The following is a 12,930-nucleotide window of genomic DNA, read 5'->3' as shown; positions in this document are numbered from 1 at the left end:
GCATTTTTAGAGCAGACCTTTTGCTGAGTGGATAAGCACATTGTGTTTGCATTTGTCTCACATTACAAATGTTTCAGAACTGGTTTTTGCTGAGGTGGGGATAAGCTACACACACAAACCAGGTGTTGGGAGCAGACACCCCACGGCAGAACGCACAGCGTGTTGTATGAGATGATGTAACTCTATCAACTTCATTCTTATAAGGGGCTCAATTTAAAATTTTTGGTCTGACTGTGAGACTGTAAGCTGAACCATATGCTTATGTGAATGCCCAAAATGGGACTACATACAGACTTTGAAGACTAATTAATTTTGCAGGTCATTTTTTTGCAGTGGCTGCTAACAGTGAAAGGTTGATAGATGTATGTGTAACATTACTACATCAGTCCAGTAGGAACTATGCTTTGATGACAATTTTACTGTAGTGAAGTTTAACACTCTTTCCAAGTGACATTGAATAGAATGGTTAATATTACAGACATATATATATATATATATAATAGGTGCTAAATCCAGCTAATCCAATACACGGCACATTAAATGGGTATCAATAAAGATATTATCACTGTACTGCTTCAGAACTGTTTCATTTAAAGTTGAAGGATAGGGTAAGTATTTAACTTACACACATTTGAACATTTTCCAGCATTATTATTATGTAAAACAACCCCCTTTAACAATAAAGGAAGTGATGTTCTGCCAGAATCTGTCTCAGTTTACATGGCAGTTCTTCCTCTGTGTAATGAACTCAGATTTCACAGTGCATCAAAACCTGTAAAATTATAAAGTCAACAAATATCTTCTAGACAATGGGTTATGTTTCAGACTTAGTGATTTTTGGAGTATGCCTGCATTATAACAAGACCAATAAAATTATATTTTGCAGATTTGGTATTGGGTTGTATGTCAAACTGTGTTTCATACTTCATATTGCTGACTTGTAGTATAATAGAATATTCTTATCTATTATTTGTTCAAATTCCTTAGCAAACCAATAATTTTTCCTGCTCTACTATTAAAATCCTAACAATAATACAATTATGGCAAAACTGGAATGTTTGTTTCATTCTGCATATCCCCATGAATTTGCTTTTAAATCTGTTTATATGTATACATAGATGTATATGGGTCATTGCCTTTAATGCTGAAATATTCCATTCTGAAGCATAATTGTGAATATAACATGAAGTGTTCTCTCTTCTGCTGATGGAATATTAAAGACTTCTTATTTTCCTCATCTATTTTCAGCATATGTACCTGTCCTTGCAATAACCATGGACAATGGAGCATAACTCATCAGTAAGGATCCTACAGGTTTCCACAAAACTAGCATTTTGAAAATTTATAGTTTTAGAATCTTTATGGTCTTACTTAAACCAACAGAGGCTGGCACATGATTTGTCAATAGATATAATTTCAGGGAATCAGCAAATGGAAATGTCTGACTTCAGAACTGAAGGCTTGGACCATTTATAAGATTGGGAAATGTAGGTGTTGGCAGAGGCTGATAGAATAATTTGTTTAAGTAAATTTAATTTTCCTGGGTGACTTTCCTATAAACATGCTGGACTCAATGGTTTTAGACTGACAGAATTCAAACTCTGGAATTCAAGAAATGCAGCATGCAGCTGTAAAGCATGCCAAGGATCCTTCTGAAGTATCAGATGAGATAGGCTCTGCTTATAGAAAGAATGTATCATTTCAGCACATATATGTAAACATAATTAGTTTATCTTAAACAAAGTTATATTTACCAGCAATTTTATCATCTGCATTTTGATAAACATGCACATTTACTGAAAGTATTTTTGACAACAGTTTAGCTATTATTGAAATTCAAAAGAGGCGTTGTCCAAGTCGAAGCATATTCACTCTAATGAAGCTCTTTCACACTTTAAGCAAATAGCTTGAAACAGTTTCTCTGGCAAAACACTTCTCAGTGTATTTGTTTATGTTGAATAAACACAGTTTTGTCTCTTTTGAGAAATGGTGTTTGTTGAGAATCCCTTTGCCCTTCCCACTGTGTTGTTTAAATATGCTTTTTATTATTTTGTTTCCCCAGAACACATTAACTACAGCAAACAGGTTGAACATGACTTGTCACGCACACTCCAATGCAAAGCCTGACAAATGCATATATTGATTGCATAGGTTTTATTGTCTTTCCTTGCAGGCTAGCAAATGCCTCTTTGTTGGCATCTGTAGATACCCAATTGCTTCAAAAATATGGATCACTCCTGTGCAGCTGAGATCTGGCATAATAATGGATCATTAAATATTATTACTATAGACATACCAAATAAATTAAGCTTGGGCAATTATTCCCAGTTCAAAAACAAAGCTGATACAAACAAAAATCAACACTTAATTAAGATAGAGCAATATATCTAAAACCCAGAAAATGGTCATTGAGTGAGAAGAGACTGTAAGATGTTTCAGAAACAGTACGATGGATAAAGAGTAACAGTCAAATGAAGAAGCAGTAGCAGTCACTCAAAATGAAAGTTTTGACATTTTATTTAGAGGATGGGATATTTTTGAGAAAAAAGGACAATAAATCTTTTTAGAGAAAACAAACTAAACAAAGGTTATGCATAAATCATTCTGCACTGTCAGTAAATGTTTCATGCATTTTTTTCTGTGCATTCAAAGGGGCTAAAATATAGCATATCATGTATGATCATAGCATATAGCTCCCTCATAAAACCACTTCTTTCTTAGCTCAGAGAATTTTAAATGGAAGAGAGTATTAGAGAAAAAAATCTGGCTCATAATGCATAATTTCCATAGTACATACAGTCTCCTCCCAGTCTTAGAATATACCTTTTTAGTGATGATTGTGTTAAATTGTTCATAATGTTTCATTCTATGAATGTTTAAATACTTACTCCTATGAATTATGAATTTCTATTTCAGTATTTATTAACAACTTAAATATATTTCAGATTCCTTAAGGGACACAACTGATGTGTATGAGAATTAAAAAAAATCTCCAGGTATTTTGGTTTATCCATAATATACAAACTAGTAGAGCCTTTAGTGCAAAATTAATGGACCTTTCTTGTCTAGAGCACCTCATTTTCTCTTATGTTGCTGGACCAACAACCATTGTCAATGTTAAAACATTAATTTGCTACAAAATGTCTAGAGCTCTGACATTTATTTTATACCTAATGAACTCTAGCTACGATTCTGTAATGACATGTGACACTCTCACTCAAGGTCGAATGATACCCAGTAAAAAAAGAAAGACTTCCCTATGTGATAGGCATTCTAAAAAACGTACAACAAGCTAGAAAGGAGGAAAAAAATCGGAAATCTTTGAACTGGTGCCTTTTTTAACTACTTGGAAATAAAGGCAGGTAAAGATTTAAGGCAGACAGAGAGGTGCAAAACAAGGCCAAAATGCTACTGTAAATTATATTATTTTGACTATGATTACAAAAATGTGTGTGACCCTCCAGTAATATTTGAAATATCCTTGCACTATACAGCAAAAATCTCTGTGAATTTCTCCCTGACTTGATGTCTAAGTGTATATATATGGTGCAGTTAAGAGTATTCCCCTAATAGGATAGAGTGAGATGCAAAATTTAATAGCTACAGATGATGGGGAAAGAAGTTTTACTATTTCTAGATTCCACAGGATAACTGTTTGGCCTATTTAATTTGAAAAAAGAAAAAGCCAAATAAGCACAATACTTCTGCCCTAAATAAATGCCAATCTAATCAAATACTAAATTACAACCAATACTGTAGCTTAATATTACTGACAAAATACATCAAGGTATCATACTGGGTCTTGTGTTCTCTCACAAGCATACTCTGATCATGTGCAAAAGCAAGCCTCTGTCAGTGGAAGATAAAACATACCCAGGAGCTAAGCAAAACAGCAGCAACAGACTGACACACTCAGACAAATGAGCATCCTTCTACTTTTTTCATCTAAGTATTGCAGAAAAAAAAAAAAAAAAAAAAGAAAATAACCAGTGGCAAATACTATACTAAGACATGTTACAACTTTAAATTCTTCTCTTAGAGAAAAGGAAGAAGAGTTCTGGTTCTTCTTCCTTCTCCATACAGAGAAGCTGACCAAAGGACAAAGCCTGTTTCAAGACTGTGATGAAGGACACAATAAAGTTCCCCTACTATAGACCTTTACAGGATATTAGAAAACTGAATTTGGGAAATGAAAGGTATAGTTATTGTATCTAAACCAAAATAAATTTGGAATATACTTTTAAAAGTCTTGATCTAATCTCAAAAGGCACTTTTCCACATCTACTTTATCAGGTTGTGAATTTCATCAGGGAATCTCAATGTTGGTAATAACAGCCCTGTGGCATGTGGAATTAAAGCCTTTGTACCTACTCATTTGGGGAATTCCAAATAAATATTTCTTTAGTAACATCCATTGTCAACATTCTGAGTTTTGAGTCTATAGCATTTAAGCCAAAGGAAATTGCTGCACAAATTAGGGGGGAAAACTTTTTGAGCAACTTTCTGGGAAAAAAATTTTAATGGAGCAGAAAATACAAGATACAGTTCAGGGGATTTAAGGGCAGGAAAATTATGAGCACAATTCACCTATGAGAAAGATTCTGAATTTATTTTTCTTTTCTGTTTTGCTTTTTTTCCCAATATAGAATTCACAATGAAATTTATAGACTAGGATTACTTCAATTCCTACTTAATCCCATAGTAGAAAACAATTGGCTCTATTGAGACCAGAATCAGACATTAAATAGATGCTACCAATCTATCTCATTGTAGGAAACAATTAACTAAATGGACTATTTATACACACAGAGCTCAGCTCATTATGAAGTTGGTTCACATTAAGAACAAACAAAGCTCCTTTAAAATTGCAAAGGACTTTTATCCATTCATTAACAGATGGATGTACAATGCATCACTTATTTGAACTAATAGAAACATTTCATCTTTGCTAATGTGTTTGGGACAACAGCATGGTTACTCAATTAGAACAGGGTGTAAAGGTTGTCTGAGAGCCATGGTGAGAAGTCAGAGCATTAAACACCACTCAGAAAAATATCAGCACTTCCTATGTCAAGATCCTGAACCTCCTGCTGATATCCTCACTGGAAATGAGACCAAATCATTGGATTTAAAACAAAGATATGCAAAGACATCACCAAAGACGTGTTCTGTTTCCTCCTTACTTTCTCAAGCAAGGAATTTACTTCTTTGATGCCAGTTATTAAAAACAATTATATAAATAGCAAATATTTACTGTTGGTATCTAATCAGACTTTGGAGAACTGCTGTAGACAAATTAAAACTATTGTTTGTTATGAACTTAATTCTTTTCCTTAACAACATTTTATGGCTAACTAACACCATGAAAAAAATTATTAACTACTGTGACTCGGCATAGGAGCAAGTGAAAAACAAGCAAATGTTTCCCATTGTTGAATATGGGAAGTGCTAAACTGAGATTGGTTTAAAGTATCTGTCTTCAGCTAAGCCGAGGTTCACTGGTGTAAATACATTTTCAGGAGAAAATATTATGTAGCGATTCTATGTATGAAATCTTTGTTAAGGGGCACGCTAAGCATTTTTTCCTAGTACCTTTTCTTATTTCCTCTTCTGTATTACTGACGCAATAAAGTGATGTCAAGTAATTTATTCAGGGTCCAAAATGGCCTTATGTCAAAACCTGTCTTCTTGGTATCTTACTCTGAGTCCTAACTATTGGCCTGAATAGTCGCTTTCACTCATTTGAGATATGTGAAAACTGCTTTTCATTGTTCATGCTGAAATCTATAGCTATGCTTTAAAAAAAAAAAAAAAAGAAAGAAAAAAAAAGAAAAAAATTTATAAAAGCTAAAGCAACACAGAAATTAGACTTTAAAGATCAGGGAAAAATATGAAAACAATCCATTTATTTTTCAGAAAAAAAGGGTTACGGCATTTCTGATGCACTCTGACTCTTCACAGGAGAAACCTCTAGTTCTCCTCTCTAATTTGTAAACAGCTGTACAGATCTCTTTCATGGACCACATATACAACAAAATTGCAATGCGCAGTCTTGCTTGCCTGAAATCTGGTTTATGCACCACCAGAACAACAGGATGTAGCAAGAGGAACTGTGACTGAAGCTGGAGCAAAATTACCTCCTTCACCCTCAACATCATTTTCTGAAGTACAGTCGATTAGCCAAAACACTGGCAGTCCTTCTGAAACCTATCCTGAATTTTTGTAGTGATTTCAATAAGCTGCAGTCAAGTATTCCCACTTCTACTCCTGCACAGTGATAGATCCAGGATGCAGAGTTACTCCTCCTTCATTTTGTCTCTAATTTTCCTTGTTTTATTCTTACTCTAAGGTGTACTTTGGTCATTTTTTCAGGGTGCCAGTGCCCAAGCAGGGGCAGAGGGAGCAGCAGCACTGACCTGTGCTGGAATTCTGCAGGGAATGCCTGAGCTCTTCAGCCAATCTCCTGCCTCTGTGGTAATACATTTAAGAAAGGGCAAAAGCGTTGCTCCCCATTCAGAGGTCTTTTTCATATTCAAAACCGTTTCATGATCAGTAGCAGATCTGAGAAATTTTTCATTTTATTCCCAATATATAAATACTGAACATTTGAAGACAAGAATTCTGGGGTCTTCACACTTTGAAGATCACCCATTCATTTTTAAACTAGATTCTGCAAATCACTCCTTCGTGCTATATTTTTTCTATTTGAAAGACAACATTCATTGCTCGTCTACTTAAAGCAGAGTTATTTTGTCTAACGTCATAAACATAGGAAGAAGATAAAACTATTAATTTTCTTAGAACTGTAGAATCATAGGAATATTAAAGTTGGAAAAGATCTCTAAGATCTAAAGTCGTCTAAGTCCAACCTTTGACTGAATACCACCATGCCTACCAAAATATGCCTTTAATGTATTTGTGATACTAATTTTGGTTGTCGTATGTTGCATGTTTCCTAATTATCATGTGTATTACAAGGTAAATATGTAAAAAGTACACAATATTGTGAACTTACACTACCTGTTCCTAAACAATATATAACAAAATATTCAGCCAAGTACCACGTGCAATTTGGTCATTTGCTGTGCAGAAAATTATTTTGGACATCTACTTGGTTGACTATTAGTGTATTCAAACACTTTACATGATTCCTTGAATATTGAATGTATAAGACATACAAAGAAAAGCATTTCTTAAAAATAGACTCTAGGCTTAAAAAAAAAAATGCTCAGAGGCCAATATTTATATATTTTTTTAAATAAACAGTCTTGGTATTATCCAGAGTGAACTGACTGAGAAAGTATCTCTTTCAATGAAGGTAGTGAATGTAGCCTACTTGCAGAAGCATCCAGAGCCATGGCGGTAGTTCTTATTTGGAAAATATCTTGATTGAAATCCTGGCCCTTTCCTGTCACTGTTCATGTCAGTGCAGAAAATAACTGTAGTAACTAACTTACTTTTTATCTACGTTACAAAGGTCATATGATTGCTGTTGCCCAGTCCAATTTCTAGCACAGTTGAAAACTCTTTATTAAAAAAATATATTCTCTACATTTCTAATTAACAAATTTATTACTTTATATAGAAAAAATTAATTCTAAAATAAACATCTCTTAAAACTGCACTTAGTATTTGGTGTTCTATGGAAGTAAATAATTTAAAAATCCTCTGATGTAAGTTTTTTTAATGTTTAATTTTTTAATAGTCTATTCTCATTTTTTTGTATTTGTTTTAATTAGTAAATTATTTTATGATTATAGCTCTTATTTTAATTCTTTCAGTATTATTCAAATATTTTTAATAATTTCTTCACTATGAAATTTTATGTGAACTTTTTATCTATTTTTTGATGCAGATCCATCTGTCCTCTATTTTTCCTGTGCAGACAGCACCAAAGGCATTTTAGCATTTCTTTCCTTTGTATACATTAACCTTTCAAAAACATCCTGAAGTAATCAAAAGCTGTAAGTGCTTATAAAACACTTTCAGCTCAAGGAAAATCTGTTCTGCAGAATCCATACAAAACATGCTATGGAGTTTTTGGCTAATACCAGTGGCCGCGTAACACTAGATCTCACATTGTACATGAAACTCAGCAAATTTGAGACCTCTAACAACACCATGGGTTGATTTGGGCCTTCTATGGGTGGTTAACATGTACTATATCTCCATCATATATTTTCAAAGACAACTTGGCTCCTCCTGGAAAATCTTTGTCATGAGAACTTGTCCACTGCATCTCTTCAGATTAAAAGTATGACAGTAATAGACCTTGCACTATGATGGAGCTGGAGATGATTTTGCTTTTTCTGATCTGTCCCACAATATATACATAAATGGTGACAACTCTGGTAATTAATGTTTTATCTTTACCAACTGAACACGCTATTTTTAAAAAAAAATAACAACAACAAAACAAAAATGAAAACAAAACCAAAACCCTAAACAATATCTATTTGGATGGGTTTCTGTATTCCTAACTGAATTGAGCATTTTAATTCATTCTGATTTTCCCAAATAACTAAACTGACTGAGACACTACAAAATGTTCCCATTGCCACATGGTTATGATCCAATATGAAGAAACAAATACACAGACATAAAAGAAGCAAAATAAAGACCTGTAACGACATCAAATCTAGGCTTGCAGCCAGGAATCTCTAGAATATTCAAATTCCCCTTAATGCTCTGTAGGTATCAGCACAAGGCCACGAAGTACTGCACAAAACCTTTCATCCATACAATGAACATTAGGCCTTTACAGAGCAATTAAGTGTTTATTTCCTCAGTAGTGATTGCATTTTGAGACTACAGAACCATGTGTAAATGTTCTTGAACCCAGATCTGTTGCCCTTTCCCACAGGGAGTTAACATAAAAGCAATGAGTTCCATGAATTCATGGAGCAGTGGCGTGTTCTGCACCATGGAAAGATAAGAAACTTGGGCATTTTTATTACTAAAAAAATTACCAATTTTCTTGGTTAGAATCTGTAAATATTCTAACAAAGATGATCCAAATGTAAAAAAAAATCACAATTTCACAAATACATGCATCTGTCTATGTCATATGATACAAACAAGGGATCTTTGATATATTATCTTTAAAACCAGGCAGGTATATAGGAGGGAATAAACAATGACAAGGGGTGAAAATGTAGTTGCATTATGATATGAGGTGAAGATATGTGCTTTGTGGTAGCTATCCTTCTCTTTTTATAAATAATACTGGAAAACAAACACCAATTTGGAATGTAGATTGGCTTCTTGGAGGCCTCCATTTATATAGGTTATGTCAACACATGATCTTGGTTGTTTGAAATATCATGGAACATGTAATGAATATCATTTGAATGAGTCAAATCTCCTTGTGCATTGACCAACACCTACTTATTGATATTTCTGTTCCAATAACACATTCTACTTTTGATGCACTCTTTGGGGAAACTAGATAACCCATTATTTTCTATGACACTTTGATAGCTTAAGTCTGAAAAACATATGAGCCTCTAATCTATTTGAAAGCACAGTAACACTAATTGTACAACTCTCTCCATCAGCCAAATAATCTTTGATATTAAATGTCATACTCTTCATTTTTCTTCTATCATTTTGCAACCTCTTTTACCATTTCATTAAAAAAAAGATCAATAACTGTGGACTACCTTTTTCTCTTTAATGAAACTGTCAAAAAGATTTCAAAACGTGAAATTTTCTAGGAATAGAGAGAGTATGAGCATAACAGTATTTTCAAGATTCTTTTCCCTATCATAAAACAGTATTTCCTATCACAAAACTATATTGCCTTACCAACAATAGCACAGAAACAGAAATTTCCTTCCTGAAGAAGAAGTGTACCATCTAGGATCCTATAGAAAATTTAGGGATTTTTTTCCAGAGTTGTTCATAGTTTATTTTTGCTATCCATCCTGGTCCATGAAAAGAGAATAAAGAATAGTGGGGTTTGTGTGCATACATTTCTTCTGTAACTTCACATATAAACCTGGGAAAATCATTCAGGACCGACTTATCTTTCTTCAAACAATACTGACCATCCCCTGCAATGAAATCAGAATAATTTGGGGTTTTTTTCCTACTTGTTACTCCATCACTTACAATATGATGCTTCACTGTCTGCCAGAGGTAAGCAGATTATTTTAAAAACTATAACAAATACGTCTGAGTCATCAGGCTCTCTGTAATGACTCAAGCACTCTCTGATAAACCAAAAGGTCACATTAGAGCAAATTCAACTATCTTTCCTAATTTTTACCTACAAAATATATGAGCAGGGAATGGAGGCCATGATAAACAAAAGTTACAGATAAAACAAGAGAGGGTATGACCTTTTTCACCAAAAATTTCCAGAGACAGGCAGCAAAAACACTGACAAAATTCAAATGGAGAAATTATGAATAAGCCAAAACCATAAATACTTATTTCTAGTTTCATTAATCCAGACAGATATTCATGGCAAAGCATGAAGACTAAAAAACTCCAAATAGAATAGAGAAGGATTCACCTGGTAAAAATTAATGTGCATCTGCATGAATAAGATTGTGACTTTTGATCTATGGCATATCTATGAGATCACTTAGCATAGTTTTCAGCTACAGGAAGCTTCTAAATCGGTTTTCATGTGAAAATAAAATAGGAGTCATTATTATTCACTCTTGTTGGCCAAAAGCTTTTGAGGATGAGGCAGTGACAAACTATGTTACCAGGATTATCCAAAATCAACCAAGTCTATCATTGATATTGTAGGACCAGAGAAATTAGTACTCCAAACATTTTTTTCTACATGTAAAGAAAGATTTAATTTCCTTTAAACACTAACCTTTTTACTAGAAAGAATTGTTATTACTATTTAACACTATATCACTTATATTTTCATATTTCTGTCACATCCATAAATTCATATTCATATGCAGATATATTTATTTCCATATGCAAATGTATGTCCCAGCCCATGGCAGGGAAGTTGGAATAGATGATCTTTGAAGGTTCCTTCCAACTCAAACCATTCTGATTCTATGATTCTATAACTAATAATAGGAAAACATTTACAAGGAAGTAAGGGGAAAAAAATAAAACATTTAATGAATAAATGAAACGTAGTAAAAATACAACATGTGAAATCAGCTGTGTCACTAACCCTTATATTGACACTTATTATGTCTCTGGAGATCTCAAAAAATCACGTCCCTCCCTTGAATCTTCACAATTCACGAAACCAAATTTCATGGTTTTGCACATATATGCCATTCAATGTGCTCCTATGTGCAGATTGTGTATGTGCTCATGCTACCACTTACCCTGTCTCTCTGCCTTCTCCACACTGCACATTGCATGAAATCTCTGAGGAAACCAGCAGAATTGAAGAGCGCATGATGAGTCATGTCAGAACAACAGGTGAAAGCAAGAGGGAGTAATTAAAATATTTCCTCCTGTTTGCAGTAGTTTAGGACAGTTCATTCATAAACAAGATACTGAAGCTGTTCTAACCAGGAGGAGGTTCTCCAGATGATATCTCACTCTTTAATACACTGTTTGAAGGGAAATCAAAGAGGACCTCCACTACTCACACTACTCATTTCAGGGTCATGCCACCTCTGTCCACATATGCAGGCCTGTAACAAGTAGACACTGAAGGTGCCCCAGGCCAGAGCAGAGTGGGACAATTCCCTCCCTTGCCTGGCTGGTGATGCTGTGCCTGATGCACCCCAGGACAGGGCTGGCCCGCCTGGCTGTCAGGGCACTGCTGACTGAGATTCAGCTTTCCATCAACCAGGACCCCCCAAGATGCTTTCCACAGCAGTCTCTCCAGTATCTTGTTCTGAAATCTGTCTGTACATCCTAATTTGCCGTGTCCCAGGTGCAGAATCCAGCCCTTTCCCTTGCTGAACTTCATATGGTTGGTGATTGCCCAACCCTCTAATTTGTTGACATATCTGCAGGGCTTCTCAGTCCTCAATGGAGTTATCAGCTCTTCCCAATAGAGTGTCATTGGCAAACTTAGCATCCCTTCAAATTCTGCATTCAAGTTGTTTGTGAAAGTGTAGAAGAGAACTGGCCTTAAGATGTAGTCACGTGAACCCCACTAGTGACGACTACCAGCCTGATGTAATCCCATTTACTACAGTCTCTTTTTATTGTCCCCCACATTTCTGGGCAGCTCCAGCCCCAAGGGCTCTCACTAGCTCTCAGTTTGTCAAGTTTTGGCATGCCATCCCACTATTTATCACTGTCCATTGCTTATCACTGGTTTTGTCCCTTTTTCCCCTTCCAATGTAGTTTAAAGCTGTCAGTGGGCCCTGGTAGCTGCTGTACTAAGGTCCTTTCTCTCCTTTGAGAAATGTGCTCCTTGTCCTGCAGGTGAGTGCATGAGGGTTATTTTGTGTTCAAGCCTCTGCAAGATAAGACGCTGATACTTGCTTTTTGTTCTCATTTAAATGCTTGTTCTCTGATATTGTGCTGGCAACAACAACAACAAAAAAAATCTGGGTACCAAATTCAACTCCAAAAAGTATGGGGCAAGGCTAAGTAAATGTTCTCCCTTGTGAACATGGTAGGGTTAGAAAAATGACTGTAGAAGATCCCACACTAATCAGTGGGTGAACAGTGATAATTTCTAGAGTGTCTCAGCTTTGAGGCTGACAGCAATGGCCAATGAGCAAAACAGGCCATTAAGAGAGATACACCCAGAAAACCACAGCCAACAATAACACCTGTCATGACAAAACAAATATTAAAATTATAGATATTCAATTGTCTCTTCTCACTGCCTCTGTCACTCAGATACAGGGATTAGATCTTGTAGAAAGTGAAGGAATTTTTTATGCAATGTCATAAACAACTTTTGTGAATATGTAATGTCATAAACTACTTCTGATTACAGATAAGCTGGGAATGTACAATTTCAAGCAGCAAATG

General features: G+C 34.9%; 1 protein-coding gene across 1 annotated transcript in view; it reads right to left on the bottom strand.

Moving 5' to 3' along the window:
- The window catches only part of MMP16 (matrix metallopeptidase 16), a 164,574-nt gene that overhangs the window by 18,595 nt on the left and 133,049 nt on the right, over positions 1–12,930 (bottom strand). The window lies entirely within an intron of this gene.

This window comes from Ammospiza nelsoni, chromosome 1 (genome assembly GCF_027579445.1).
Source record: "Ammospiza nelsoni isolate bAmmNel1 chromosome 1, bAmmNel1.pri, whole genome shotgun sequence".
Taxonomy (NCBI): Eukaryota; Metazoa; Chordata; class Aves; order Passeriformes; family Passerellidae; genus Ammospiza; species Ammospiza nelsoni.
This window is presented reverse-complemented; position numbering and strand designations above follow the sequence as displayed.